The sequence below is a fragment of the Armigeres subalbatus genome, chromosome 3 (assembly GCF_024139115.2).
Source record: "Armigeres subalbatus isolate Guangzhou_Male chromosome 3, GZ_Asu_2, whole genome shotgun sequence".
Lineage (NCBI taxonomy): Eukaryota > Metazoa > Arthropoda > Insecta > Diptera > Culicidae > Armigeres > Armigeres subalbatus.
This window is the reverse complement of record NC_085141.1, coordinates 425,018,588-425,038,602: the sequence shown is the minus strand read 5'-3', so window position 1 is coordinate 425,038,602 and position 20,015 is coordinate 425,018,588. Positions and strand designations below refer to the sequence as shown.

The window sequence follows — 20,015 nt, the reverse complement described above, 5'->3', positions numbered from 1 at the left end:
GGTCAAAATATGTACATATCTGTATTTACAATCAAGTGGTGGAATTATATATCGAATTATGTGTATTTACACGAGAAATTCTTCTAATTTTCCACGAGAAATTCTTTTGGATTTTTCTGCTACAGTCGACTTTCTATCTCGATGTCCCATATTTCGATATCTCTCCCTATGTCCATGTTTCTCTCAGTCCCTTTAATTTATTAGGGGAAAGATGGTCAATATGCGTCCGCTAAGCAAATCTCTTAATTGAATGGAGATTTCATCCGAAACAGTGAAATTTCGAAGTGTTTATCAATAATCTAGCATATCCGTCATTATAAGGTCCAATAATCTTCAAGAAAAATCAACAATATTACAAAGAAACGATTTTATTCCAAAATAGTGCATTTTCTTTTAAAACTAACAGCATCGTTAGTTTTAAATGAAAATGCACTATGCGCTACTTAAAATGATAATCAACATATTCCAATGTTTTTCACTGAAATAGTCACACTCTCTCACAAAAGATTAGTGTCAGTCTTATACTTTAAGGTAGTCAATATTTTAGACTAATTAAAATAAGGAGAAAATATTTTTTGTATCTGTAGAAAAAGCATTGTTGACGTAAACACCGAAATTGCATCGGAAAGAGCCAAAAAACATTTTATTTAAAAAAATGTAAACACTGTGGAACGACTTGCAAATGTTTTTTTGGCTTCAGGCGCTCACGATTTTGGAACAAAATTTGGCTCAATAACCAAGAAAACGTGGTGGCGCATTTCATACATTATCCCTACATTTGTCCATTTTCCTGGATTGTGTTTTTATATGATTCACATTTTCTCAATTTTGCACCCATTCTAAATTTTCAACTCATATTACATTTGATTTTTCTCAGAATTGTTTAGATTTTTTTGAAACATGTTGCAAAGATTTTTGTGGAAAATTGAAGTCACACGATCAAAAATACGAGCGAAAAAAATCGCGTTAAACAAAATCCTGTGTATATTAAAATTTCTGGGCTAAGACTATCGTTGGACAATAACAAACACATCAACAATAAGGAATTTTTCATAGCGATAAGCTTTTTTCGATCTAATAGACTTGACTGTAATTCTTCTGAATGTCCATCAAAATTGTTGTGAATGTTTAGCAACATAGCATAGTACCGTTTCGACTCAAATTTCAAATATAGGGATGGCATTGCAAATTTCGACTCGAAACGAACAAACCATGCAAACTCTCATACGAAAGAGCTATCGAAAAAAGATGCGCAATGAGACCCCAGGTTTTCAAATGGCCCTTTTTTCTTTATTCGCGTAATTCTTTCCATGTGAATATTAAATTCGTTACTATCTTGATCCTCCGTATCTAAAACGATGGATATTTTAGCTAAAACGACGGTGTTCGGTATATGAGTCATGTTCGGGATTCGAGTCAAAACGGTTCCTCTCTCTAGTTTCAAGAAAGATAAGTAAAAGTCAGAATACTCAGGGGTCGCCGACGTTTGTACCGACGTGTCACTGACGTTTTCTAACAGTTCACCACATTTTAGCGGTCATTCGAATTCGCTTATTTGGGCAATGGCTCCGAAATTATGTTCAATGAAGTGTCTCACTCGTTAAATGACAAGGGCAACGGCTCCTATCAAACGAGTTGATATGAAACTCCACTGCGATGTTAATATAGGTACGTATATAGGTTGTCGATCGGGCTACGCAAACATGAGGCATTATGAGGATAGCGGTAGTGTTCGATGATTTTTCATCATGGCGCCGTAGACGACGAATTGGATTTCCTTTCCACGAGCTGTCACGAGCTGTAACTGATGTCTGTTGATTGATTAGAAAAATTCAGAGATTTTTACACACAATACTGGGATTTCATGGCTGGGGTTTCGATCGCTTGTGTTTTTTTTCTAGAAGTCACATATGATGTAGAACATAATGTGATTCAAACCTTTTGAAATGTTTATGTCTCTCGGAGTGTATTCCAAGAGGAATGACAAGGAAAAGGCCCAGTAACACTTCCTAAAAAAATACCTTTTTCATATAAATATAGGAAAATTTAATGGAGACGCAAGGTGCATTAACTTCCAATTACAGAAACGCAAATAATCGATTAATAGTCAGGTCTTACCAAATATACTATATTAACAATATAGTTCACTCTGGCTGATTCCAACGGACAACACAGTAGCGACGCGGTGTCACAAAGGGCAAGCAATGTAATAAAGAGACCTTCCGAGGGGTGTTTAAAAGTATAATGCAATATGCAGTATAACATGTCGAAATAATATGCTAGAAATTATCCTTTGACCCCATTTTGATACCTTAGTTTGAAAAAAAAAATAAAAAAAAAATAATTCAAATAGTTAAACATTGTGAATTAAGTGTAATTTTTGCAATTATGGCTGAGCTATATATTTATGAAGTGAGCTCTATTGTTAATATATTATATTTGGTCTTACCCTATTGATTAATATAGTTAGAATAATAGTTAGGGTAAGACGGCATAATATGCCCGCCTTAAGGTCACTCCTCACGGAACCCACGTTTCAAAGTGCTCGTGTTTTCTGGGGCACACCACTCGATACGGAAGCAACGCACAACTGTCATTTTTATGATTTCACGCATGCTGCGACGCAGCAAGGGCTAAATCAACAAAAATGACAATTGTGCCCCGCCTCCGTATCGAGTGGTGTGCTCCCGAAAACGCGAGCACTTTGAAACTAAGATTCCGTGAGGAGTGTTCTTAAAGCAATACTTAAATAACTTATTGTCGTAGCCAAGCAAATCCGTTCTCCAACATGCTTTTTTGTTGAAAATAAGCGTTGGACACTTGCAATCAAATGGCGTGTTCACGCCTCAAGAAACGAACACTGAATGATCTTCATTTATTTTCTTTGTCCCCTTCTAACAATCTAGAATTCCCTGTCAGCCTACTGAGATTCAATTTCAAAATTCTTCTCATTAGCTTCTTAGTATGCTGGCGTTTCAAATGCCTACTACGAAAGAATTTCAAATTCGTTATCATTTTATTTTTATTTAAATTCTATTTTATTTATCAATGTAACCAAAAACTGCAACTGTTCTTGTCAGGCTCACTTTATTCCCCACACTTATTTCTTTTTAGTGCAATTGATGCAAACTTTGCGTTATTTGTAATGAAAAAAATGGGATTCAACAAGTGCTGGGAAAAATAAAAATGATTACAGGCCCCTATGTACCATTTTGACTTAAATGACTCATATTCCGAACAATTGTTTTTAAATGATCATTTTGGGTTTATTTATGTGATTTTCTCCATAGGAGCTTGAATTCTTTCCTAGTTTTGATCCCCAGTCATGTTCAAGCCAAAACGGCACTTGTCATTAAAAAAACCAGCATTAAAAAAACCAGCAGGTTTGAATTACATTTCGATAGTTTCCATATCATGGGGCCTCTACCGTGCGGGACCGAAATCCGTACAGCACCGAAATCCGTCCACCTTATAAGTTATCAATAAATTAAAGGGGGTTAAAGGTGATCAATGCAGAAATAATTTATCTTATCCTGTTCAGATACTTGGCAGTAAGCTTTAAGGGAACATAAATGGAAAGAAGGCTTTGAAATTAAAACAACAAAAATCAAAAACAAATCTCCACCCACCAAACGCGGAGTTTTTGCCGCCATTTTGTTTTCGGCTAGAGCATAATTGCACCAATAGTAACTGGGTTTTAATTGCTAATTGCAAATCACTACATAAGATAAGCGGAATACAAATCGAAAGGATCGCTTCTCAAGGTTCGTATCGAACTATTTACACTGGTAAAGCCTGTCCACGTTAAATTTCGGACACTTAGCTAATGTCCAATCGATCTGTCGTCATTTAATCATTTTTGGCGTGGTTAAAACATGCTGAAAGCAGCACATAAAGCAGACAGATTCAGTTGTCATGTAAATTGATCGTCTCAGTGGTTTGTAAAAATTTCCAAAAATTGTTCTATACGTTGGGTGACCGAAATTTAACGTGGACAGGCTTTAGTTTACTCAATCAGACTGCTTCAATTTAAATATTTAGTTAAAAAATAGCTGTACGGATTTTGATTCTTTGATTCGAAATCCGTCCACGGTGGACGGATTTCGAGTCAGGAGTAGTTGATTTTATTCATTATTTTATCATGTTTTTCGTAGTTTTTAATGAGTAAATGTGAAACACTTCAAAAGTAGAAGCCTTCATGCTCCTGTGTCAATGACAAGCGTTTTATTTACATTCGATTCCTATTTTCTAATGACTTTTTCATATACTAAGGTGCTTAAGTGTACGGATTTCGATGCCCCACGGTAGTTAGCCTTGCGAGCAAAGGCTAGGGTTGCCAATCCGAAGATGGCGAGTTTCATTCTCGGTCCAATCACACTCTACGTAGGGGCGGAAACGAAATCTGTAAATAAGCATTAGACTGGAACCCAGCGGGACATCGCAGGAGAGGCAGACCCAGAGGCTCATGGCGGCGCAGTCTCAATAAAGAAATAAAAGAAGTCGACCGAAATCTATCCTGGCAACAGGTTAAAGCGATAGCCGGGCAACGCTCAGGATGGAGATCTTTCAAGTCGGCCCTTTGCACCACCGGAGGTGTACAGGATCCGTAAGTAAGTAAGTAAGATCCTATGTCCCATCGATCCTATGTCCCGTTCGAGTCCCATCGAAGGGAAAGTGCTTACCTCCAATACATTTTCAAATCAAAATTTTCCGCATAATGTACATATTCACATCTGAGTTTTCAGAACATTGTAAATCTACTAAGAGCATATTGGATTTCTCCATTACAGTATACTGAAGCAGTAGCCCAAAATTTGCACATTTGCCTAAAGTTCTCCGCCAGCGCGATCCAAAAATTAAAGCAGTGCATCGTTCGGTGCTTTAAAATCGTCGCCGGCGACGACGCTCAGATCTAATGTGAATGTGTTTGTTTCATCTCCTAGTGTATTCGTTTCCTATGTACTATACAAATGTTTCAAAATTGTTCATCTGTTTATGCACTGCAATGTTTGAAATAACATAGATTTATCGTAACGAATAGTGCTCCCCAAGGTAGCATACTTCAGCACATATTATGCAATATTTTTATCTCTCTGTCTTATTTGATTTATCGTTGAGATGCTAATAAATTTGTTTGCAGTGAGAGCTTCGTATTCAAAGCCATGTAAGTAGATGTGTTGTTGCTTCTACAAACGGGTGTCTTATAAATTGTTTGTTCTACTTAAAGTCTGTGCATTGAGCACACATGAAGCTGCCAAGTGGGCTCTAACCTTCTCGCGGTTTCCAGCATAACATTTGATTTTAATTTCACCATAATTGAATGAGTATCATAGTTGGTCTGCCAAATCACACCAAGCGCCAATGAAAAATCATTAATTTTCTTGAACAACTTGTCGTAAGACGAGTTTGTACAATCCCATTTAATTCCACCACTTAATTGTACCTTGACAGACCTTACAACAGTAAGGTCGTCTTCAGTGTCTCGTACTTGTCGTCTTCGTCGAGTCAAGTACGAGACACTGAAGACGACCTTACTGTTGAGGTCGAAATACGTCTCTGTCAAGGTACAATTAAGTGGGAATGTACAAACTCGTCTTACGACAAGTGAATTTTCTTAACAATTCTTGAACAAGTTTTCGTGTAGCAGATCCAATTCATCACAAATCGAATCAGATATCATTTTAGCCTATACCTAACTGAGGATATCAACAGCAAATGTGAGAATGAATGCTTGCGAATACAATAGTGCTGTCCAATGAGCAGCTCGAAGTAGCTCGAAGCAGGACAGGGAGAAACTTCGAGCTACTTCAAGCTCTCATTGGACAGCACTAATGCAATTCCGATTTCTGCTCTCCGCTCCCCGTCTACATGGGCTGAGATAGCGGGTTTTGTAAAACAGTTGTACACTGATGTAAAGCTAATGGACACTGTTTACTAAACGTCTGAAGACAGATCTTTATGCGTGAAACTTATCTCGACGGATGTCATGCAGGACGCGTAACGTAAGAATCGCGAACCACGCAAGTTTTGTTATTCGAGTGGAAAGACTGTGGAAGGCCGAATGGTTGTTGCGGGAAGTAACATACGGTATGTTAGGGGGTTTGATCTTCCACCAGAAATATCGGATGAGGATCTATTTTCGGTACTCGGACAATACAGTACAGTGGAGTATTCAGAAAAATTTCCAGTGAATTTGGGCCTCGATCACTTGTACACAGGTGTACGAGGTGTCTTTATAGACGTAAAAAGTGAAATACCGCCGTCGCTAGAAAATTGCAAATCATAAAGGGAAGATTTTTATGATGACCTGAAGAACAAATGTTTCGAGTGCCATAAAGAAGGACATCGCAAAGATGCATGTGCTTTGCGAAATAAACGGATGACCAAGAAATCGGCAATCACGTTTACCGGGATAGTTAACGGATGCCAGGACAATGGAGAAGGCAAAAATGAGGAAGATATTGAGGAAAAAACTATCGAAATTCTGGATGAAGCGACGCAGCAATCTGTGGCAGAAGAAGAAGAAGAACAGGATCCAAAGAAAATAGTATTTAAAAATAAAACGGATCAGTTGTGGTACGAGCGCAAAGGAATTCTTAATTACACCCAGAAAAAAAGAGAAAATGTTGCGGAAATATGCGGAAGAACAACGGAAAAAGAAAGAAGAGGATCTTTTCGCAAAAAAGCGCGAAAAAATGTATTGTAATTATGATAACTTTGTTATTTAATATGTTTATCGGCTCCGTAGAGTTTCATATAAAACCAATGAGTTTTAAATAAACGAAATAGTAGAAAAAAAGACCAACGGAGAATGCTCAAAACACGACGTGAAACTCGTGAAAACGTGACACAAATGTACAGGTCGGAAGGGAAGTGTTTTTCCCCCAGACATTGGAAAGGAGAGCCTCCAAGCATTTCTGAATGACATCAATTTTATTGAGTCCAGAAGAATGACTACCTGTACACATACTGTTCACGTAAACATATTTGAAAGCACTCCTGGAGACACCCAAATTGCGATACGTGTTTTCAAATCGATCATGTTTTGGTGGACGTTCGGCATTTCTTAGATGTCGTAGATGTGAGGATCTGCCTTGGCTCATATATCAACTCAGACCAGTATCTGGTGGTAGTTGAAATCTGTATAAAATTCGCCACAATTTCTAAGTAAATAACCCAAATTTTATCACAAAAACGTCTTAAAGCGTCTGAAGCTCAAAAATAATCATAAACCCCACATAATAAAACTTGGTCAAAATGTCTTCGTGATTTTTTCTTTAAACACAAAAAAAATACTGATGGACATCAGTTTGGTAAATTGACTCTTGTGCAGATGAGTATGACAATATTTTGGCGTATCGTTTTCTTGCAATATAATTGGTTTTTCGTGTAAATTTTCGGCCTACATAATATAACATTTTATTGAATAATTGATAAACACTTGGAAAATACTATTTTTCGTAATCACTATGAAATTAGGATGTTTGTTTAGGGGGCGCTTATTGACCACCTCTAGTGATGAACTTTATTTAATTTGAAAATCACGTTAATAAAGATATAAAAAAAAAGAAGCTTATTGACCATATTGCCCTTATGTAAGATTTGCGCTAGGCTATCCTGCCTCACCGGTTCTAGGCGTGAGAGAACCAGTGGCGTAGCCACGGGGGTGGTTTTGGACATAACCCCCCCCCCAAAGACAATTTTTTTTTTCGAAATTTTTTTTTTCGAAATTTTTTTTTCGGAAAACCCTCCCCAGACCAATTTTCTGGCTACGCCATTGGACAGAACCATGCGATTTTGAACATACAGTGACTAGTCTGAACCGGGTTAATTTGCTCAGCAGAAATTATGAATGCATTGTGGCAGTAAGTGCGCGAGGCAGGTCAATACAACAGAGGATTTGGTGGAAAGGCTGGTTTGATGTGGAGTGCCAAATAGTAATAGTAAAACCAAGTTAGAGCCACATGCTTGAAATGGCTGTATATATATAAATGTGGACAGCTGAGATAAAACTCCACCGGCGCACAATAGGACAGCCCCATATAAAGGTGTGGCCAAAACTACCAAAAGGCCAATTTTCGATTTGGGCGAGTAAAATGTGATGAATACATAGATTATAACATATATTTATATAATCAGCACGGTTTTTATTTTTTAGATTTTTTAGGGAGGGGTGGGGGGCGTTCAAACTAGCCCCTCCTAGAAATGATATTTTTACGTTTTTTGGGAAAACGGACAGCTTTGCCATGTTTTCGTCAGAAAACTAACATATTTATATATCGTTACAAAGCTCTTAAACAGATCTATGCAATAGGCTTGATAATGTAATAATAGCTTCGTTCAGAATTTAGGTTTTAGTAGTATTGTAAAAGCATATTTTATGCAATATTTAACGAACAAAACAGTTTGGTACCCCGCAATACCCCGCAGTAAAACATCATGCACTACACTATTGAACTCTTAAGCTTTGAGGATCATGAATAAAATTCTGCTCAAATTTTGTAAGATACATGAATTTTAAAAATTGCCCATTTTTGCCTTTTTTGTGTACTAAGTATACGTAGAAGCTATATGATCGCTCTAAAAGCATTAAAAAAAGCCCAAACATTCGTAGCATTGTATACCGATCGACTCAGTTCGAAGAATTGAGGTGATGTCTGAGTGTACGTGTGTGTGAATGTGTGTGTGTGAGCAACAATGGTCTTAACTCTTTTTTAAGCACTTACTTTGAACCGATTTACTCGCAACAAGTTTCATTCGTCAGAGAACGTTGTTCCATTGTTCCCTATTGAAAATAGGCTGGATCGGACTATGGGCTCAAAAGTTATGACCAAAATACATTTTCTTATAAAGTACGAGAAAGACAACATTACCGCTAGGGGGATTAATCAGGTGTTTTGGTAAACTTTTTATTTTTCAATTTTAATCTGAGTTACTCAATAATGCCACTTTAATTGAATTTGGTGACGAACACAATTTACATAACATTTTAAGGGTGAGGGTTATGCCTTAACGTTGCGCATAATTCAAGAAAAAATCATCTATCATATAAAAAGCGTTACGCAGTGAGAAAGGAAGTTGTTCAAAATTTACAATTTTGAGATTACTACATTATAGGAGCGAATTTCAGATTTAACCATAACGTGTTGGATGAGTAGTGTGTTGAATAACTCCTTGCCACAATACCTTTTTATAATTATGAAAGAAATCTTAATGAAATATCAAATAAATGAAATTCCAATTCGTTGATGCCACAATATGACGCTAATTGAATCTGTTCTACCCTCCTTTGTTGATTTAATAAATTCTACTCAGTGAATTTTCAACACCAGAAGCTGATAGTGCTTTTTTGATCATTTTAGGAAATCTATGTTGCGTCCATTTGTCTGTGACACGAATATAGAGTTTTTATGACCATTAGTATTTTATCCAGCACCAAACAGGCTAACTGCAAGCCAAAAAGTGACCAAATTCCGTTGGTTTTGTAGAATATGACAAAAATCGATACTATGCCAAAAATTGGCCCCATACCCCATTGAAGTCATTCCACGTCGAGCATCCGTGCGAGACGGTTGTAAGTCCGCGTACGGTCTGCTTCTCATTCGGTTTTTTTCCTGAAGTACATGTAGTGGTTTTTTTTCCGAAAGTGTTTTGAAGCAAAGTGCTTGAGTGGAAGTGGTGCTTAGCTGTAGCAGTTAAGTAGCCATTTCGTTGGTTTTGCAACTACGCAAAACTTTGCAGTTTATTCGGCGTCCATCGCAGGCGCAGGCATCATCGTCCCACGCCGACAGTCATCATCCATCGTGCGTCTCCACCAACACAGACGCTGCCGTCCTGCCACCATCCATCCACCCAGTTGCAGTGTTGGGTGCGGCGAGAACACCAACAATAGCGTGGTTCGCTTCGACCGCACCACCGGCGAGTGTCCATCGAGCTAGTGTGTGCTGCCAGAACTGTTAGCCGGCAACACAGCAGTGTGAACGCAAGTATTTAATTGAGCTCCCTCTCATTGTTCCCTCTCTTCTCCATCTTATTGGAATAGTTTTTTTCTTTCTTTTACTCGTCTTCCCTCTGTCCCAAATCATTATTTTGTTTGTGTGTGTGTGTTTTTTCTGCCCTTGTGATAATTGTTTAGTTTTAAAGAGATTGTGCCTCGCTGCAGCGGCGCATTTCGTGTCCGCAATGCGCGAAGGCGAAGTTGGCGGGGTACTTCGTATTCCATGTCAGATGTTTCGTTGCATTCAGGTGTTCCAAACCAAAACGAAATGGACACCAGCAACGCTAAAATTTCCTCTACGAGCCCCCGTCCCAAGGTCTACCCTCACGACTCTAGTGGGCCGTATGTTGTTTTCTTTCGACCCAAAGGCAAACGTTTGAATATCAGCCAGATTAGCAAAGATCTGGAAAAGCGATTTTCGTCTGTCACGACCATTGACATGGTTGGGTCCAGTAAACTCCGTGTCACGGTCAGTGATCGCAAACAGGCCAACGAGATTGTCACCTGTGAGCTTTTCACTCTCGAATATAGGGTGTATTTACCGTCAGCAGTGTGTGAGATCGCGGGGGTGGTGACGGAGGGAAGTATGACATGCGACGATTTGAAACAAGGTTTCGGTCGTTTCAAGAACGTTTCTTTGCCCCCTGTTGCGATACTGGATTGCAAACAAATGTATTCGGTGGCGCAGGAGGGAGAAGCGGAGTTATTCCCGTCTGACTCTTTCTGCGTCACCTTTTCTGGGTCCGCACTGCCTGACTACGTAGTGATTGGCAAACTTCGTCTACCTGTGCGACTGTATGTACCGAAGGTGATGAATTGTGTTAATTGCAAGCAGCTGGGCCACACCGCTCAGTACTGTTGCAATAAACCTCGCTGTGCATCATGCGGAGAGAAGCATGTGGAGGGCGCGTGCAAGGCGGCACCTAAATGTGTCTATTGTAACAAAAGCCCTCCACATGCTCTTGAAGCTTGCCCAACGTACATACAGCAGCGAATCCACCAGAAGCGGTCTCTTCAGCAACGTTCTCGGCGAAGTTACGCCGAAATGTTGAGGAAGGCCGCTCCTCCACTCGTTTCTGACACCATCTACTCGTCTCTTCCTTTGGACGATCAAGGTAGCTCTGACTCCGAGGTTGGAAATGGGGTTCCTTTGTTTCAATGGCTCAACGAGGAAGAGAATAAAACAGAGCCAGCGACCCTCGAAAAAGCGTAGAAAACAGCCACAAAGTGAGCCTCAATCCAACATGGTCAAATTCAAAGCGGAGGAAATACTCAAAACGATCAACTTTTGTGGTTTCACATCGGGATGATCGAGAGTTTCCACCGCTTCCGGGAACATCTAAATCCCAGATGCCCCATTTTTGCGATTTCTCAGCCAGAAAGAGAACATAGAGAGCGAGCAGAAGAACTCCCGAGCGCTTCAATGTTCACACTTGCTGGCATCGTGGAGCTTATCCTCAACTTCTTTGATGCTTCCGACCCCGTGAAGAACATGGTCAAAACTGTTCTTCCTATTCTGACTCCTCTCCTGAAGCAGCTGGCTTCAAAAATGCCCCTCCTCGAGTCATTTGTATCCTTCGATGGCTAACTTAGTCAATAAGGGTAACATGATTTCGATTCTACAGTGGAACTGTCGAAGTATTCTTCCAAAATTAGATATTTTTAAATTTTAGTTAACAAATTACAATGCGATGCATTTGCTTTATGTGAAACATGGCTAACACTAGATGAGAACCTTCATTTTCCTAATTTCACACAATCCGCCGATCAAAAAACAGCACTCATTCCATAGAGTCAATCTTACGCCGATGTCTGGCATCGAAGCTGTCGCATGTCAGGTGACTATTCGAGGAAAAGACCTCAGAATCGCCTCGATACATCTTCCTTTAAACACCGCGATATCGTAGAGGTCTCTCGCACATCTGCTCGATTATACCCGAGCCACGGTTGCTCCTGGGAGATTTTAACTCCCACGGAACAGGCTGGGGAACTGTAAGACGACTACCATTCAACAGTGATATACGACCTCTGCGACGACTTCAATATGACAATTTTGAACACGGGAGAAGTTACACAAGTGGCTCCTCCAGTAAAAGATAGCCGTCAAGTTATTTCCCTTTTTCGAGCTCATTATCGTTGGACTGTACTTGGAAGGTGGTCCAAGATCCCCATGGTAGTGATCATTTGCCGATCGAAGTTTCGATTTCCAATGGACATAAGCAATCTGCTTCCATCGATCTTTCATATGACCTCACGAAGCACATCGATTGGGGCAAATATGCGGATGCCATCAGCGATGGCATACAGTCGATAGAAGCACTTCCCCCGCGGGAAGAGTACAAGTTTCTATCGCAGTTGATTCTTGAAAGCGCTCTTCAGGCACAACGTCGGCCGATGCCAGGAGCTTCGGTTCGTAGGAAACCTTACAGTCCGTGGTGGGACATCGAGTGTACGCAACTTTATCGCGAGAAATCCGCCGCGTTCAAAGAATTTCGGAAACACGGGGCGATCGTTCTTCACAAACGATACACCGCGCTCGAAATCCAGTTCAAGAAACTGGTCAAAGTGAAGAAGCGCGGATATTGGCGCACTTTTGTTGAAGGTTTATCGCGCGAGACTTCAATGAAAACTCTGTGGACCGTCGGGAGAAGAATGCGCAACGCGTCGTCCGTAAACGAAGATCGTGAAAGCTCGTCGCGGTGGATACTTGACTTCGCAAAGAAAGTTTGTCCGGATTCGGTACCGGTGAGGCAAGAGCTACGTGATGCTTTTGCAGACAGGGATGATATGGATCGTCCCTTTTCGATGATTGAATTCTCACTTGCTCTCCTTTCATGTAACAATTCCGCTCCAGGGATGGATAGAATCAGGTTCAATTTGCTCGAAAACCTCCCAGACGTCGCGAAGAGGCGCTGATTGAACTTGTTCAATCAGTTACTGGAGTGCAACATTGTTCCGGATGATTGGAGGGAAGTGAGGTGATAGCCATCCAGAAGCCCGGAAAACCCGCGTCGGATTGTAACTCGTATCGCCCCATCGCGATGCTGTCATGTCTTCGGAAGCTGTTGGAGAAGATGATTCTCTTCCGGCTAGACAAATGGGTTGAATCGAATAGTTTGTTGTCAGATACACAATTTGGTTTCCGCAGGGCAAGGGAACGGACGACTGTCTTGCGTTGCTTTCTTCAGAAATTCAGCTTACTTTCGCTAAAAAGAGCAAATGGGCTCAGTGTTTTTGGACATTAAGGGGCTTTTGATTCAGTTTGCGTCGATGTCTTATCTGACAAACTCCACGAGTGTGGACTTTCACCAATTTTGAACAACTATTTGTACAATTTGTTGTCAGAGAAGCGTATGAGTTTTTCTCATGGTGACTTGGCAATTTCACGAATTAGCTACATGGGTCTCCCCCAGGGCTCATGTTTGAGCCCCCTTCTTTACAATTTTTACGTCAGAGACATTGATGAATGTCTCATGCCAAATTGCTCGTTGAGACAGCTTGCAGATGATTGTGTTGTATCCGTTTCGGGGCCAACAGCGAAGGATCTGCAAGGACCGTTGCAAGATACTCTGGACAATTTGTCCACTTGGGCTACGAAGCTGGGTATCGAATTCTCTCCGGAGAAAACTGAGATGGTTGTCTTTTCAAAAAAACATAAGCCGGCAAAGTTCCCGCTCCAACTGATGGGTAAGACAATCACTCATAGCATATCTTCTAAATACCTCGGGGTCTGGTTCGACTCGAAATGTACCTTCGGGAAGCACATTGTGTATCTGACACAAAAATGCCAGAAACGGATCAACTTCATGCGATCAATAACCGGAACATGGTGGGGAGCGCATCCCGAAGATCTTATGACGTTGTATAGAACAACCATTTTGTCGGTCCTCGAATACGGTAGTTTCTGCTTCCAGTCCGCGGCTAAAACACACATGCTGAAGCTTCAAAGGATTCAGTACCGCTGTCTCCGTATCGCGTTAGGATGTATGAATTCGACACATACAATGAGCTTGGAAGTACTTGCGGGAGTACTGCCACTAACAGATCGTTTCGCGGAATTATCGCTCCGGTTCCTCATCCGCTGTGAGGTTCTCAATCCATTGGTCATTGACAACTTCGAGAAGCTGCTCGAACAAAACCCTCAATCTCGATTCATGAGTATTTACCACTGGTACATAACGCTGGAGGTAAGCCCATCTTTGGTTGACACCAATCGTGCTAACTTCTTAGACTCTTACAGTTCCTCTGTTACTTTTGATCTGTCCATGAAGCAGGAGGTTCATGGAATACCAGACTTTCTGTGTGCGGAGGTCATACCTCCATTATTTGCAAATACGGGCACGCCAGTGAGGAGAGAAGCTTTTTTACAGACGGGTCAAAATTGATGACTCCACTGGTTTCGGTGTTTTCAACGTTTTCATAGTGCCTACTTTAAGCTCAAAGAGCCTTGTTCCGTGTATACTGCTGAGCTAGCAGCTATACACTATTCACTCGAGCAAATCGCATCCCTACCTCCTGACCACTTTTTCATCTTCACCGACAGTCTAAGTTCCTTGGAGGCTGTTCGGTCAATGAAACCGGTTAAGCACTCAGCGTATCTTCTGAATGGGATACGGAAAGCTTTGAGTGCCTTATCGCAACGGTCTTACACAATCACAATGGATTGGGTCCCTTCTCATTGCTCGATCCCGGGAAATGAGAAAGCGGACTCTTTGGCTAAGGTGGGCGCTATGGAAAGGGATATTTACGATCGGCAAATCACCTTCGATGAATTTTTCACATTAGTTCGTCAGGAAACCTTGATCAGCTGGCAACAGAAATGGACAAATGGGGAGTTGGGTAGATGGCTGTATTCAATTCGCCCGTAGGTGTCGAAGCGTCCATGGTTCAAAAAATTGAATATGGGACGAGATTTCATTCGAACCATATGTCGTCTAATGTCCAATCACTACACTTTAAATGCACATCTTTTCTTTAAATGCACATCATGCTCTCGGAAGGAAATCTCTGTGTTTGCGGCGAGGATTATCAGGACATCGATCATGTCGTGTGGGCGTGCGAGGAGCATTGTGGCCCCAGGTCTGCGCTAACTGAACATCTCCGGGTCCGAGGAAAACAACAATAGCCTATTAGGGAAGTGTTGTCGGGCCTTGATCCCGAGTACAGGTCCCTGGTCCAGCAGTAATTGCTAGTTGCTGAGGTGACACTGTAATCATTGACTGCCCATTCCCTTGTCTGTCGTACTCCCTATGGAATGTCGTCCTCTTGTTGGTCAATTCCATGTCTGTCGTTAATCCCTTCCGTATGTCTTCCTCTCGTCGTTGTCTCCCAAAAAAAGTTTGTTTGTCCTGTTACAGATGTAAAAATGCGAGGAATGTCAACTTTGTGAACATCAGCATCGTAATTACTTAAGCACCCTAAAATCCTTTCCTTTCCTACTGTATTATTGTATTCCCTAACCTCGACTAAACCGCGAGTCTTTCGGTTCCCCAAAACTAACACTATGTATAAGAATCAAGAAATGTATTGTTAAACTTGATTTCGGCTCCGTAACGCTTCACGGCAAATGAGCCTTCCAAATAAACGAAAGATAAAAAAAAAAAAAACCCCATTGAAGGCTCAGAAAAAATATTTTTCTTTTCTATCTATGTTTTTATGAAGAATACCACTGTTTATTGCAGGATTCATAATTTTGGCCAAAAATACCTCCTTTTTTCCTATTGTGCGGCGTAAGAAACTACGAAAAAATCCCATAGAGGTTTTATAAAACGACCGGAAACTCATTATGAGTAGTAGCCGGGAATCGATGTTTGGCGCCATTTTGAGATTCAAGATGGTCGATTTCCGGTTTGATAAAACGACCGGAAATCCTTTCAATACCATAGGTTGGAAACCATTCCGAGAATTCCTCCGGGAGTTCCTCCAGAAATTCCTCCGGGAGCTCGCAGAAATTCCTTTAGAAGTTCCTCAAATGAATGCCTCCATAAGTTCCTAAAAGGAATTCCTCCGGAAGTTCCTGAAAAGTATTCCCCCGGAAGTTATTCAAAGGAATCCTCCGACAGTTCTTCGAAGGAAAACTGCTCCGACAGTTGCAGGAATTCCTCCGGAAGTTCCTCCAGGAATTCCTCCAAAAGTTCCTCCAGGAATTCCTTCGGAAGCTTCTCCAGGAATTCCTTCTGAGGTTTCTCCAGGAATTCCTTCGGAAGTTCCTCTAGGAATTCCTCCGGAAGTTCCTCCAGGAATTCCTCCGAAAGTTCCTCCAGGAATTCCTCCGAAAGTTCCTCCAGGAATTCCTCCGGAAGTTCCTCCAGGAATTCCTCCGGAAGTTCCTCCAGGAATTCCTCCGGAAGCTCCTCCAAGAATTCCTCCGGAAGCTCCTCCAGGAATTCTTCAGGAAGTTTCTCCAGGAATTCCTCCGGAAGTTCATCCAGGAAGGAATGAACCACGAGTCAAGGGTGTTATCGATCATTTAGTAATCTGGCTTCGATCATTTAGTAGTTTGTCAATGACTCATCCCAGAAGCTGGATTCCGAATGTCAAGGACTTCTAGTGTGAATGTTTTTCTACAACTCTGTCTAATGGTTCTTTGTTTGAATTCCATCACTAGATGTCCTCTATACAACAGATTTGGAAATTAAGCTTCTAGAGTAAGTTATTGACTTCGATTCCCAGCCCCTCCACAAGCCCTTGCCAGTCGCTTGAGGTGCAGCCCAAACGGTGGCGTTTTGAGGTGCGCGTCTTACCAACACGGCTGCCCGATGACGATTGACAAATTGTTCTTCTCGGAGGCAATCCTCCAATGTACCCGGATAAATGGCCACCGAACAATGCAACGAGAAATTAGACACATAATACGGACAATAGGAGACAATGGACTCACGATGAGATGGACCCGGCAAATGATAACAACAACGAATGTTTAAAAATAAATTCTGTGTTTATTCTGTTCAGCAGAGTACCACAGTAGATCACGGCACAGTAACGGTTAAGAAACACAGAGTGCCTACCAAATAAAGAAAAGAATAAAAAAAAATAAGTTATTGACAAACTACTAAAGGATCAAAGCAAGATTACTAAATGATCGATAACATCCTTGCCACGAGTTGTAACAGCTGTTGGGAGAACCATCCATCGTTCACACCGCGAAAATTGGAAGACTGCGGGTACGTATCCAGAATGTTGGGCAATAATCTGGAGTTGAAAAAGATTCTCGATAGTGATCAGACGGGCACAAGAAGGCGAGGTGGATCGATCAGGTGGAAGACGATTTGGGACCTCCGCAGACTGCGTGGTTCGCGACGTGCAGCCACGGACTAAGCTGAATGGAGACGACTGCTATGTACTGCACAGGCCCCTCCGGCCTTAGACTGATTAAATAAATAAATACGGTATACGCTATGTTATTAATTTAAATGTCAATTGGTTGTTTTGATCAAGCTATTTAAAGATTTTTTTTTTGATAATTCGTGTTTGGAACTTTGGGGCGTATTCGTCTGTTCGCCAGATTACTTTTGGGATTTTCAGAACCATAAAAGATCGTGTAGTGATCTTCTTTTCTATTCGAGCTCAGATGAAATAGATTCTTTTTCGAAAAAATATTACCATTCCGACTGAAGAGGTAAACAAAGAATTTATTAACAAAGAATTAGATTAGCATTAACTTCACACTGAGAAGGTTTACTGCATCCGAGTAGTATCTGTTAGTTCTTTAATTAATTACAGCTGATCTAGCATTAATGAAGTAGCAACCGACCGCACAGGTCAATTATGCTCGTGTTCAAGTTAGTACCTTTTTGTCTATTCAATGATACCCACTGTGCATATGCGCAATTAAGTAATTATATGAAAAGAGATAAGAGTTAACAATAGCATTTTGTATTGATGAATTTACGACCGTTGTTTGTGATTTTTTGGGTTTTATGGCGTTATATCGGTCCACGGGTTACTAATAAAACAACCGTTTTAACATTCATCCTCAGGGCAAATTACAAAACTCCACATATTTAGTCACTAACTAAGTTGAACAGTACAAACATTTTTACTTACACTGAACAGTTATTTTTAGGTCAAGTAGGGTTGAAACATCAATTGGACGGCTAAACTAACAACATTACACTGTAATTACATTAGAATTCGGATTATAGTGACTTAATTCGTTTTACATTTAATTGGTACAACTTAAAAACGTGCGCTGACTGTGACTGTTCGTACATTGGCTTAACTACACAACAACTTAAAAATCGTCTCTCTGGTCATCGCTCTCTCATCAATCGCTTAGCTCAGTTGAAATCTTCTAACCCAGACGGAGCGATTGAGAGAGAAGATGAATTAAAAAAGACGGCATTGATGGTACATGCCATTGAGAATGATCACCAATTCGATTTGTCTAAAACCAGAATTCTAGAACAAGACAATCGACTACCTGCACTTCAAATACTCGAAATGTGTCACATTTTCAGTGACAACACAACGGTTAATTTCAGGACCGATACAAGTAATTTAAATGCAGTGTATACAGGTTTTCTGCACTCAATCGGCGTCGGATAAAGACAGCAAAGCATCGTCTCGCTCGATGCATCATTTCGCTGCTCTTTTCTCATCTGTCCCATTCTAATGTTTTTGGCATCTCTTTTTCTGTTTCGTACCTCCATCTTCAAACTGTTATCTATGTGCGCAGGTGAAAGCTGTGTAAGTTTGTGCTCCGTTTTTAAGTTGTACCAATTAAATGTAAAACGAATTAAGTCACTATAATCCGAATTCTAATGTAATTACAGTGTAATGTTGTTAGCCGTCCAATTAATGTTTCAACCCTACTTGACCTAAAAATAACTGTTCAGTGTAAGTAAAAATGTTTGTACTGTTCAACTTAGTTAGTGACTAAATATGTGGAATTTTGTAGTTTGCCCTGAGGATGAATGAATAAACATTCGAAACGTCGGCTTTGACTGAAACGGTTGTTTTATTAGTAACCCGTGGACCGATATAACGCCATAAAACCCAAAAAATAGCATTTTGGCAGCAGTCTCGGGATATCTCTTATGCAAGATGTGTCATTGATATACGTATAACGATATCAGCTTTAAGATGATTCTCAGAATGTTGATTCAATTTCGAATGTAACTAAGCCCATCTATCTTTCTATTTAATTAATTACTTCCAAGCTTTCAACGGTTTTGCCTCACCGTGCAACAGACGTCTGGCATTTGGCCAGCGGTAGGAAGATGAACTACCGTTGAGAGTTCGGGTCTTATCTAACTCACCGTTGGCTACGGCCTCGCATGTGTGCACAACACGTACAAATCCCGCGGGACCATAGCCGCTTCAGTGCGAGCAAAACTGCCAGATGAGACCCAGTCGGAAGCAACCAAATGAACCGCAAACTCTATGTGTTTTCGATAAGACCAGATTTGCGGAGATATCCTTGTGGCAGTATTCTCCGTGATTTACCCACCGATCCAACTCAACCGAACCCATCACTTGAGAGTATGATGCCTTTTTAGCGCAACTACGACAATTCTCATCAGAATAACACTAGGTATTACATATTATGATTCCTCCCACATTTTATTCACTTTCACTCACTTTTGGTTTCGCAACACACAGCAAATATGGCTCCAGGGAACCCTTCTTCACATTTGTATCCTTGTCGTTTCACTAGAAGAAAATTGCTGTGGCACGAAAAAAAACTCAACAACTTGTACGTGAGATAAACAACGCTTCTTTTCACGAGAAACACTTTTCTTCTCATCAATATATTATATCAAATGCATCGTACCGTCGAAATTGATTTTTCCGAACTTAATTTCTCTTCCGATTCCTCTTTCTTCCCCTTTGCTCTGTTGTAACTGTCACCCCGAAGTACGATTGCCCGAAGGCGCCCTGTTTTCCTTCGCTCACGCCAGTGACGTCTGCAACATGTCCTTTCCACCCATCCGTGAAACTGGACCCAAAACACACCATTCAATAGTCAGGTCCCACAATTTCGATTGACTGACCTTAGGCAATGGAAAAGTGCAGC

The 20,015-nt window shown here is 40.8% G+C and overlaps 1 protein-coding gene across 1 annotated transcript in view; it reads right to left on the bottom strand.

Moving 5' to 3' along the window:
- Positions 1-19,703, bottom strand: part of LOC134224389 (neuroglobin-like) — a 141,373-nt gene extending 121,670 nt beyond the window's left edge. Inside the window, exon 1 of the mRNA XM_062703709.1 lies at positions 19,580-19,703. The gene's annotated coding sequence lies outside the window, so the exon portion shown is untranslated. The remainder of the gene's footprint in view (positions 1-19,579) is intronic.
- Positions 19,704-20,015: the final 312 nt, after the last annotated feature.